Raw genomic sequence first — 12,262 nt, 5'->3', positions numbered from 1 at the left:
AACACCTTAGGGGTGGTTCATGGCAGGTGAGGCCACTCCTCCTACCCTTTGTTAGGTTTCCCACCTTTGCTCCCACCAAAAGTGGGGGCTTGCAAATGGGGATGCCAGCTGCTGCTAGCTTGCTTGGTTGTCGAATTTCAAGGGTGGTAAACCTTTTGAAGCTCACCGTCGGGACAGTGCACATTCCTAAGGGAGGGTGTGGTAGCTCCTCCACCCAGGAAGGGCATTGTCTTACAAACCGGAGAGGCAGGGCTATCCCCCAAGGTTTGTCTGGAGGTGGCAGCTGGATAGAACCAGTCAGCAATCATGCCAGGATAGTTAGCTTTTGCAGGGGGCACCTCTAAGGTGGCCACCGGGTACATTTATGGATAAATCCAAGAATGGCACCAGATTATATTTATAATTCTGAGTTGTTTGATACCAAAATGGCTGCTCTGTTCACTCACTGTGTCCCAGGTTTGGCAAGGACACAGTGGGGGCATATTGCTCATGCAGCTATGCCCTCACATATAATATGGAGCACCCTGCCTTAGGGCTGTAAGGCTTGCCAGAGGGGTGTCTTACCCATATCAAATGCAGTATAGGGTGGACAGGGCACACAGGTAGTTGCCATGTCAAGTTTGTGCTTTAGGTTTGCACCAGAACTCTCAGCCTGCAATGGCAATGCTGGGTGCATCTGGATGCATGGCCCAAGAGGGTGACCCAATCAGTGCTGCTGCCCTCAGAGGCCTACCCATAATACCCCCCCATGCCCTGGGAACACAGGTGCCCACGTACTAGGGACTTATAGTGGTAGCTAAGGATGCATCCAATTGTGCCAATGCATCACAACAGATTTAGGGAAAGAGCTCTGGTGCAGGGAACCTGGTTAGCAGGGAACCTGGGCACAACAATTTCTAGGACACATCAACATCAGGCAAAAAGTGGGGGGATAACCATGTCAAAAAGAGGCCCTTTCTTACATTCAGCAATTGCGAAGATGAAAATGCCAACTACCCAGACAGAAGTTAAAATGTTTTTTGGAATGGTGGGCTACTGTCATTAGTGGATACCAATTTTTTCCCTAGTGGCAAGCCTTTGCAGAGGCTTACACACAAGGATGTGTCTGATCTGGTACCCTGGGATGATGATTGCTTGATTGCCTTCCTAGAGCTGAGAGAAAGCACTGGGAATGCCTGATTCTAATGTCATTTGCACTTTTCTGCAGTGAGAGGGAGGGCTGCGCCCTCTCAGTGCTTACACAGTTCCATAGAAATGTCATAAGGCATGTGGCCTACTTTTCTGCTACTCTTGATCCTGTAGCTTCAGAGTTTCTAGGTTACCTTAAAGCAGTGGGGGCATTAGTGTCAGCAATGAGAGGTGTGAAAACATAGTGATGGGTCACCCGTTAACTGTGTATGTTCCAAATTCTGTGGAGTTATTGTTGACAAGGAGTAGAACCCAGCATTTGATTAGTAGCCTCCTTACCAAATATGAGCAAGCTATTCTTGTGACTTTAAAGAGCTGTGGTGCTCTAAATCCCACCACCTTGCTACCTGTACTTTACCATGAAAATTATGAATTTGGAGTGGATCATGATTTTCTCGATGACACTGTACTATGCACCAAACCGAGACCGGATATACGAGATGAGCCAGTACCTGAATCTGATTTTGTGCTACATATTGATGGGTCATGTTTATGAGACAATGGAGGAAGTTTGAAAGTCTGCACAATTTCAGTAGTTGTTGAAGCCTCCTGGCTTCAAGGAATATTTTCTGCACAAGTGGCTAAATTGATTGCTCTTACTACGGCATGCTGTGTTTCTGACCAGCTGAAGGTGACCATTTGAACTGATAGCATGGCTTTGGTATTGTTCATGACTTAGGACAATTATGATCCTAAAGGGGATTCATGACATCTTCTGGATCCCCATCTGGAATGGCGATCAAGTAAGGAACCTTCTTGAAAGGTTACAATTACCTGAACAGGTTGCAGTGGTCAAGTGCCCTGCACACCATAGTGGAAATGATCATGGAGCACTGGGTAATAATTTTGTTGATGAGGTCGCAGAGTACTGCGCTCACAATGGGCCATATTTATCCTTCTTGATGCAAACCTGCACTAACGCAGTTTTGCATCAAAACGTTTAATACCGGCTTGCGCCAATCTTGAGTGCTAGCTGGGTGCCATATTTAAGGAATGGCGCAAGCCGGCGCAAAGTTTGGCCTGGCATAAAAACATAGTACATTAGGCGGGTAGGGGTGGCGGTAAGGGAGAAGGGTGTTTTGCACCAAAAAATGACATTAGGCTGGTTAGAGGCAAAAAATGCCTCTAACCAGCCTAGCGTCATTTTCTGATGCATAACCATCTATACCACACGAATCCTGTACCACCCCAATGGCAGGTACAGGGAAACAGTGTCCCCTGGGCATGCCATTGCCCCCTGTGCCATGCAGGGGGCCCCAAGCTGGGCCCACGATGGCACCATAATTTGAAAAAAACAATACTTACCTACACTTACCTGGGATGGGGTCCCCATCCTCTGGTGTCTTTCTGGTGGGGGTGGGAATGTTCTTAGGGCTTGAGGGGGGCACCTGTGGACCCATTCCATGGTGTTTAATCATGGAAATGGGTCCACAGGTCACCTAACGCCTGGTCTGACCCAGGCGTTAAATAATGATGAAAATCAAGGTTTACACCATTATTTAGCCCCTCCTCCCACCTGTGCGTCATTTTAGCATGTGGGGGGTAAATGTGGGGCTATGGGGTTAGCATCATTTGTTAAATGGGAATGCCTACCTTGAATTTCATTGACGCAAGGTAGGTTCACACATCTAAAAAATGGTGCAAACTCCATTATTTTGAAGTTAGATGGGTCTAATGTCAAAATATAAATATGGAGTTAGTTCTGCACCAAATGTGCGTAAAAACATTACGTAAATCGAGTATAAGTAAGCCCCAATGTCTGCACATTTAATGAAGACTAAAGACATGAGGAAATTGATGAGACCAACTACAGCCTTTTGTTAAAAACTGCAGACACATGGGAGAAGGTAAAGAGGTTCCAGGAAGAAGTGTTGGAGGAAGAACAGCAGGGTTGGGGAAGAGCAGGTTGTGCCAAGAAAGATGATGACATTTAGGTTTCAATGGATGGAAGACTGCTGTTGCCAAATAATTTGTTACCTCCAATGGCTAGGCATTTCCATAATCCAGCTCATGTTGGTAGAGTTTCTATTGTGAGGTTTTTTTAGGCAAACATGGTTTAATCCCAAGTTCTGGTTGATGTTTGAAGTGTTGTATCACAGATGTGTTGTGTGCCAGCAGTACAATGTGGGAAAGAGAACTGCAGTAACACTAAGTCACATAGGAAGATCAGGAGGACCCTCTAACAGTATACAGTTGAACTTTATCAAGATGCCTGTATGTAATGGGCTGACATATGTCCTGGTGATTGTATGCATTTTCTTGCATTGAGTTGAAGTTTAACTGACCAGAAGAAATGACAGTCTCACTGGAGTGAAACTGTTGCTGAGAGAGCTTATACCCAATTTTGGTGTCCTAGCTTCTTTGGAATCAGATCGTCTGACTCATTTGAATAATGAGGTCCACAGGTTGTTGTGTGCAGCATTGCATGCGGTACAGAAACTGCACTGCAGCTATATACCTGAGGCTTTGGGTCTTGTTGAACAGGTGAATGGGTATGCTGAAATCCAGACTGTTAAAAGTGCGTGCTCCAACATCTTTGAAATGGCCTGATGCTTTGCCTCTTATGTTGATGAGTCTTCCCAGTGTACCTGACTGTAAGACAGGACTGTCTCCTCGTGAGTTTACCCTGGGTAGAGCTATGAGATTGCCAGCTATGCCTGCGAATGCACTTGTTAATATTACAGAATATGTGGTCCTTGACTACTGTAAAGGGCTAGCTGACATGATGTGTTCTGTGTCTCATGAGGTTGGAGCAGCTACAGCCCCTCCACATCAGGAGCAGTGCCATGACCTCAGTCCTGGAGACTGGGACATAGTGAAGAAACACATAAGGAAGACATGTTTGAAGCCTCATTGACATGGGCCATTCCAAGCCATCTTGGTAACCACAACAGAAATTAAATGTGTAGGTCTTCCTAATTGGATCCATTCCCATACTTATCAAGTTGAGTGTCCCTTAGATGTGACAGCACCTGTTCCAGAACTACTGGTGGTACCAGAGACAACAGGAGCAGGTTAGTCAAGCTGTTGGCAAACAAACACATTCTTAAACAGGGCATTCTTGGTCTGAGGGGGACTGAAGAGTTCTGCAATTGAATCTGGGACAGGAGAGTTTTGGCTTCTAGCGGCAGATGAGTCAACTTCAGATTCAGACCCTGACAAATCACCTAGTTTTGTAAGAAGCAGATGGAAGCTGGAGATCTTTGGACCAGAAGACAAGAGAGGGGAAAATTGAATCTGCCAAAGGAGGGTGTGCCTCAGACAATTCCTGAGGCTACTGAGAACTCTGATCAAGGTGAAAGTGAGAACAAGGAATTGTCATTGCGGAGGCCAAAAAGAACGATGGTGACCTGTTTGAGATACCTTTCACCTGAATGGACATACTTTGCTATGGATGACAGAGGGAAGTTACCTAAGGTTCCTGTGCTGTTGGATAGATTGAGACTTTCATTCTGGATGTGATTATCAGTGAATTTGAACTGGGCATATTTTAGAGACTCTACATTTACTTTGTTAGGGAACTAGAAAGAGTACCAAAGCCCAAGGCATAGGTGAAGGAGTGTGAAGTTGTCCTTTAGAAGAACATGAAGTAGGTCTAAGGAAGACTGATGAAGACTTTGTAAATCTAACTGCTGTTGTTCATCACTTGAACTTTGTTTTGCCACTTTGCACAGGTGGAGCTGATGGAGAATACTCTGCTGCTGCTATGTTTCACATGAAAGATCTAATTTTAGAGAAATCATGGAAGCTAACCAGACCTGTAGATATAGATACATATTAGGTGCATTCATGCTTGTTTCCCTCTTAGTATTAGTTAGTTTATTGATATGAGCATTTTCTCCTACCACTTCTGCAACAAATTGGATATTGTCTAGTGTTCCCCCACAAACACTGAGTCCTAGAGATAGTGGCTAACATAGATCAGATGATAAGGCTTTGCACATAGATGATTATAGAGGAGATTATTCTGCATACATATATTTTAGATTGCTTTATTTCAGAGGGCGTCACTTACCATCACATTCCTTTAACATATGGAGTTTCTTGTAGTCTCCTGTTGAGCATATTTTTAGGCAGGGTAGTATCCAATATTATTTTTCAAATTATGATTAAGGGCAGATTTAGAGTTTGGCGGAGGGGTTACTCTGCCACAGCTGTGAAAGATATCCCTTCTGCTGAAATCTAAATCCTGTTATATCCTATGGGATTTAGTTTTCGGTGGACAGGATATCTGTCACCGTTGTGAAGCAGTAACCCCTCTGCCAAACTCTAAATCAGGCCCTTAAGTATTCCAGAAGTTCCTATGTTCAAACATTTGAATAAAAATCCTTATTTTAAAGGTGGTAAAATAGCAGGGAAGTATTTTGCGTCTCTCAAGCCATTAGAGACTGCATATGCACACAGATAATTTGACTTGTTTAATTTAATGACCGACGTAGAGAAGAAAATTTTGAATTTAGTGGAGAATTGAAGGAGACATGTAGGCCCATATTTATACTTTTTTTGCACCGCATTTGCGTAATTGTTTTACGCAAAAGTTGCGCAAACTAACAAAATATGATAGTATTTTGTAAGTTTGCGCCACTTTTGCGTCAAAAAGTGACGCAATGCGGCACAAAAAAAGTATAAATATGGGCCTTAGAGTCCAAATCTGAAACTGATAACGATCTCCATAGGTGGAAGAGAGAGGAAATTGATAGCTAAGTGAAAGGAAACTTACCAGTGTTAGCTCTAGATTTGTAACATAAGGGAAAACTGTGTATTCACATTGATCAAAGTTATTTTGACCCCTTATCGATAGGGAAGAGTGAATGTGAACATACCTTTAATGTCAGAGGAAAGAAAAAGTTAATTCTTTTTAAATGGTAAGGAACTTGTGACTTCAGGAGTTTATTATATTTGTGGACAGTATGCTTATTTTAAATTACCCAAAAGACGGCATGTTACATATTACTTTGGTATAGTTTTTCCAAAGGTTCATAATGTGGAACATTTCAATGATCCTGTATAGTATATGAAACCTAGAACTAGAAGAGGTATTAGTGCTGGAGAGGTAGTAGGCAATATTTTTGGTGCATTGGGAGTATATAACTATGTATCTCGACTGTGCATTGAATCGTCAACTAAATTAGCTCAACTGAAGGCATGAAATGTTGTTTTGTATGCCTAATCTTCAACATGGAGCTTTGCTTGTAATGCATTATTCTTTATTTACAGGTGCTTCACCATGAGTCGACAGTGAAAGAAAGACATGTTGTGCATTTCAAGTACGGTATGGGAGGATATGTTGGCAAGGACAAGGAGCGTATTGATGTTTGTTTCATGGGATGAAAGTCTGATGGGAGTTGCCAATATCAACTGTGCAGAGAAGATGGAAAACTGCTGGTGTTGATCATGTGGATTCCCAAAGCTTCCACAAGGTCTCTATTGGTATTCATTTAGTTAAGCAGCACACCCTTTAACCTTTTCACTAGAGAGGATTCCCTTGAGACTTATAGAGGTATAGATCTCTTTATTCTTAATCTGGTTGAGTGGATTTAAGTTATCCACACCTTTCTATCAGAAACTCTACTGAAATTTCTACTATGCACACACTTTCCAATCATTCTCCTTTTACTATATGTCCTGAGAGATAATTAAGATTTCTCTTATAGCTTAAATTGAATAATTAGGTTAAACTAATTCCCAAATGATTAGACAAGAGGAGCACAACTTTTATACTGACCATCAGATTCGGTTTCTCATTTTTTGTATTGCTGCTACCGAGGTTCTTGAATGCCTAATCCTTGTACAATTTAATCTGATTCAACACTTTACTTCACCTTTGATGATTCTGTATTTATATAGCAAGTTCTTATGACTCATTTAAATAAGGCTGGGCTTGAATTTGTAATAAATCTTTGACATTAAGTCTTTGACTCTGAGATTTAATGTGTGACCAAATAGGTTACAATGCTGACTGTTTAGAAGGGTTGACTTTGACTTTCTTTACCCCTCTAAACTCCTAAAAAGGTCTGCCGAAAGAAGAGACATTACAAAATGGGTTGTGAAGCATTCTCAATGGTAATGTAAAGCATGCAAGTAAATAGTTTTGGAAATAATATGTATTTTGTAGAAGCAAAGAACTGTACAATAATATTTGTATAAGTGAAATGGCCAAGTGAAAGCTGCACTGCTAAGCCAGACCTAAAAATCCATGTAGGTTAATGGCTGCCCTCTTCCCATCTGTGCTGCTACCAGAGAAAAACAACATAAAATATCTAGTTATTTAAGACACTTTAATAGGATTACACTGTCATGTGTGTGCCCCTGAAAGTCCAACTCAGGCAGCTGGAGAAACAAAATGATTACTGCTGTGTGGAGGACAAGCACTTTTTTTGTGGAAGCGCTCAACTTCTTCTCAACCAATACTTGTATTCCTGGCTCCCAACGTGTGTGCATAGCCAAATACCCTCTCTAGAAATACTCACATAATTGACCGGCAAAGGCTGGGTGGTCAAATCAGTCCCCAAAACGGGGGCACAGTTCATGAAGTGCAATATTCAAACACCATTGTGTCACAAATAAAGTCAATCACGCTACTATTGTAGTGCTCTGCTGAGGTGGGTGTGTAGTTGTTGTAGCTGGAGAGGGTGTAGGGGCAGGTCAGACTAAGTCAGAATACCTGTGGAAGTCAACATTATCTATTCATTTCTGTACCCAAAGTTATCACTGTTATAATTCCTCCAGGAAGGCAGTACAATCCACAAGCTTCATCAGTTGCTGCCTTTTCCCCCTATTCATCACACATTTGCACACTCCTGGCCGTCCTGCACGTTTACATCTCTCAACTCTTCATAAGCATAAAGCGAACTAAATTGCAGCTCACAGCAAGTTGTGATGCAAGTGTGTGCATACATTCATCTATGGTGAAATCTTCTGCACACAGGACATTTTACTTAACACATTTGAAGGAAAATTTCATAGCTTGTGCTTGTCAGGTTTTGCTAACCCTTTTCAGTGTATGTTTGTCGGAAAATCCTTTCATGCTATGCACTCCTTTTCAAAATACCATCATAAATTTTCTAGAAGACCCGATATGTCATAACCTTTGATACGTATGTAAGATTTCCAAAACCTTCATAAAACTGTATTGTTCTGGGCACAAGCATTAACAGATATTAATTCTTAAAAAGCATTAAATAATCTGTCATATCACATAACCACTTTCCACATTGACACATTTCTAAAATCATCAAACATTTAATAAAACAGGTACAATCAAATCCTTATTTCTCTAAAATGAATAAATTATGTATATAACCAAACTATACAAAATCAATACATTTTAAAACTATGCATCTTTAGGTTTTCAAAGGTATACTTAATGCATTACCTAACAGAGAGAAAACCTTCAATAATAGAACAAGTTGCATACTATCCTATCACCGATATTTAAAAACAGTAAGGTGTTGAGTTATTATTAAGTGTTACAGACATAATCCAGGTGCCCCAAATACAAGAGGCAACCCCATTATAGATCTCCGAATACTCGGTCCTTTACCATACTATCAAAGCATCAATGCAATCCAATATTTTACATCTTTTGAACGAAGGTACAAGCCATTGTGTGAGAGGGTCTTAATTCTTCCCCAGAGTCTGTGGGCCTGATTAACAAATGTAAACTTAGTACGTTTACTATTTTTTCATTATTCACAAACTACGATTTAATAGTAACTTTAGGACTGCAGAGACTTTTTCGACTTTTTTCGAAGTTAGGCCTGAAAGCTCGGCACATGAAAAGAAAGACCTGTTCACTCTTTTTATGTGCGGAGTTCTCCACCCTGATTGTGGAGTCTCCACTGTCATTAAGCTACTTATAAATCATAGTTTGTGAATACTGGAAAAATAGTCAACTTAAACGAAAGTGTAAGTTTACCTTTGTGAATCAGGCCCTAAGTCAATTATGTAAGATAAAGAAGTCTCTGTTCTAGCTTCAAACGTCAATTCTAAATTATGCTAACGTTTCCTCCCATGTACAGGTTAGTCTTTTTTGGCCACTTTGATCTTAACTAAGTTTTCCTATTTTTTTAATTCAATAATAAGCAGAAGATAACCTTAGATGTTTGTAATTCTTCCTCAAATGAAAATGTCTTTACAAAAGTCTTCACTACTTGCTTACCCACACATTTATCATGAAACAATATAACAGAAGTAAGGTAAAAAGAAAGCCAAAATCAGCTAACTCACCAAGACCTTTGCCACTAAAGGTTATTTTACATTCAGTTGGCTCCTCATCAATGCTCAAATATTGCTTAGTTTAACTCATTTCTTGTTGACCTTTTTTGATGTGGAAAATTAGATTAACTTATGTAATTTCACATTCCTGGGAACATGACTCCTTACACACACACACACACACACACTCCTTACTCACCACTCTGTTCAGTATCGTTTACCTGGAAAGCCTAGTTTCGTATCCTCCATCAGTTTCTTTCTTAAACATCATGTGCAAACTTTAGACACGTTTATTACCTTTCAACAGGTTAAAAGGACCTTCATCATTGTGAAAATGTGCAGTAAATCTATACATCCTAACTTTTTCTCTCACAAAATTGTACCAGGTGATAATACCATTTGCCACAGCATCCTGAACACTATTTTAAACCACTCCACCTGACCAGTCCTTAGAGGCTCGTGGAAAGTGGAAAGTGCGTGTTTGACCCCACAAAAGGAACTCTTTCATTTGACTTGATACCAACTAACACTATTTGACTCTACACCAACTGTACTCAATAATCCTAAAAAAGAGTTTCAGGAAAGCCTGCCTCTGAATAAACTTCCTTGTAAAATTACACCACTACACAATAGTAAACCCCTCTATAAACTTAACTTCCTCCAATTTGGAAGTCCATCATGACCAGTGGTAATTCTAAAATATATTGAAATAACAAAGTAGCACATGAAATATCAAAAGCCACCTGAGACCCAGTATCTCAGAGCCACTTTGATGTTGTCATAGTAGCCGATTCAAGCTTCAGCATCCAGTCACTAGTGGTATACTTGCCTCCCGCCTACCCAACTAAAGGTCCATACAGGCCCACCAAAACACATTTCTGAGTACCCTTTTCATTGTTGACCCCATGCCCTACATAAGCAGACTCTAAGGGGCAGATTTACAAGGTCATAGGGCCTCCTTGCGCCACATTAGTGTCTTTTTTTATGCTACTGTGGCTCAACAAGGCAAATAATCACTGCCCTATATTTACAAAGTGATGCAATGCATGCATTACACCACTTTGCGACCCATTGTGCCACATTATGCCTGTCCCAGGCATAATGTATGCAAGGGGGGCATTCCGGCGTTAGGAAGCTGGCAAAAATGGTGCAATGAAATCTACAAGATATCATTGCGCCATTTTTGGTGTCAATTTTAATGCTCGCTTAAAGCAGGCATTACAAGGACCCACCCATTGAAACCCATGGGCCTCCTAGCACTTTGCTGCACTAGCGTCAAAAGTTTTGACGCTGCTGCAGCAGAGTGCCACAATAGCATCATAAATGTTGATGCTATTGGCCTACTGTGCAACATTACCTTATCATATCCACTCAACACCAATCTTGTAAGACACTGGACTTATAATCGTATGTTACTTGGTGACATTATATTTATAGGCTGCCCATTCAGCACATGTCCCTTCATTGGCACCTAATGTTTGCCAGTCTCCTGTGCTTCCTGACACAAATCTTTTGTGGTTACCAGAAAGAAATTTTTTCACCACATCACACATAATTGCAGCAATATCATGCCATGTGCTTCCCCCTCACAACAGAACTGACCTCCTGCAGCATCATACACTGGCCTGAATATGCAACATGCGACAAGGTTCTTTTTGCCGGGTGCGTATTTCACTTTCAAAGAGTATTCCTGCAACTTTTTTCTCAGTCTACTGATGCATGTTATGAGATTTGTCCCCCTACTGAAGCAGGAGAAAGATTACTAAAATAACAGCCTAAGGTCAGGTCCAATTTCAACCTCATTTTCCCATGCCTTAAGATTGTAATTTTCTACCACACTTACACAAGCTAGCAACTTTCTTCTATAACTGCATATTTATGCTCGGTCAGAAATTGGGTTACTGGCTAAGGGAGGGTTGAAATCCTACTGAAGGAGAAACCCCACTTCCTGTCAGGTTGAAGTCACAAGTAAACCCCACATTAACCTGTGCTCACCCTTTGGTAATTTGGCACAAAGCAGTCAGACAAAAGTAAGAGGCAATGTGTAAAGTATTTATGTTGCACTTTAAAAGTAAAACAATGAAAACACAATTTAAGAATAATCCCAAACCAATTTAGAAAAAAAAGAGTGAAATTTAATAAATAAAACAAGTCCATCCTACACAAATTTAGAAGAATAAAATAAAATGTAATACATGATTTGAGACTAAACAACAAAAATCCAATCTGTGGAACCAGAGATATGCAGTTTTAAAGTTCTAAGTAAAAACAGTGGTTTGGTCTGAGGGGGACTGAAGAGTTCTGCAATTGAATCTGGGACAGGAGAGTTTTGGCTTCTAGCGGCAGATGAGTCAACTTCAGATTCAGACCCTGACAAATCACCTAGTTTTGTAAGAAGCAGATGGAAGCTGGAGATCTTTGGACCAGAAGACAAGAGAGGGGAAAATTGAATCTGCCAAAGGAGGGTGTGCCTCAGACAATTCCTGAGGCTACTGAGAACTCTGATCAAGGTGAAAGTGAGAACAAGGAATTGTCATTGCGGAGGCCAAAAAGAACGATGGTGACCTGTTTGAGATACCTTTCACCTGAATGGACATACTTTGCTATGGATGACAGAGGGAAGTTACCTAAGGTTCCTGTGCTGTTGGATAGATTGAGACTTTCATTCTGGATGTGATTATCAGTGAATTTGAACTGGGCATATTTTAGAGACTCTACATTTACTTTGTTAGGGAACTAGAAAGAGTACCAAAGCCCAAGGCATAGGTGAAGGAGTGTGAAGTTGTCCTTTAGAAGAACATGAAGTAGGTCTAAGGAAGACTGATGAAGACTTTGTAAATCTAACTGCTGTTGTTCA

The sequence above is a fragment of the Pleurodeles waltl genome, chromosome 1_2, assembly GCF_031143425.1.
Source record: "Pleurodeles waltl isolate 20211129_DDA chromosome 1_2, aPleWal1.hap1.20221129, whole genome shotgun sequence".
Taxonomy (NCBI): Eukaryota; Metazoa; Chordata; class Amphibia; order Caudata; family Salamandridae; genus Pleurodeles; species Pleurodeles waltl.
This window is presented reverse-complemented; position numbering follows the sequence as displayed.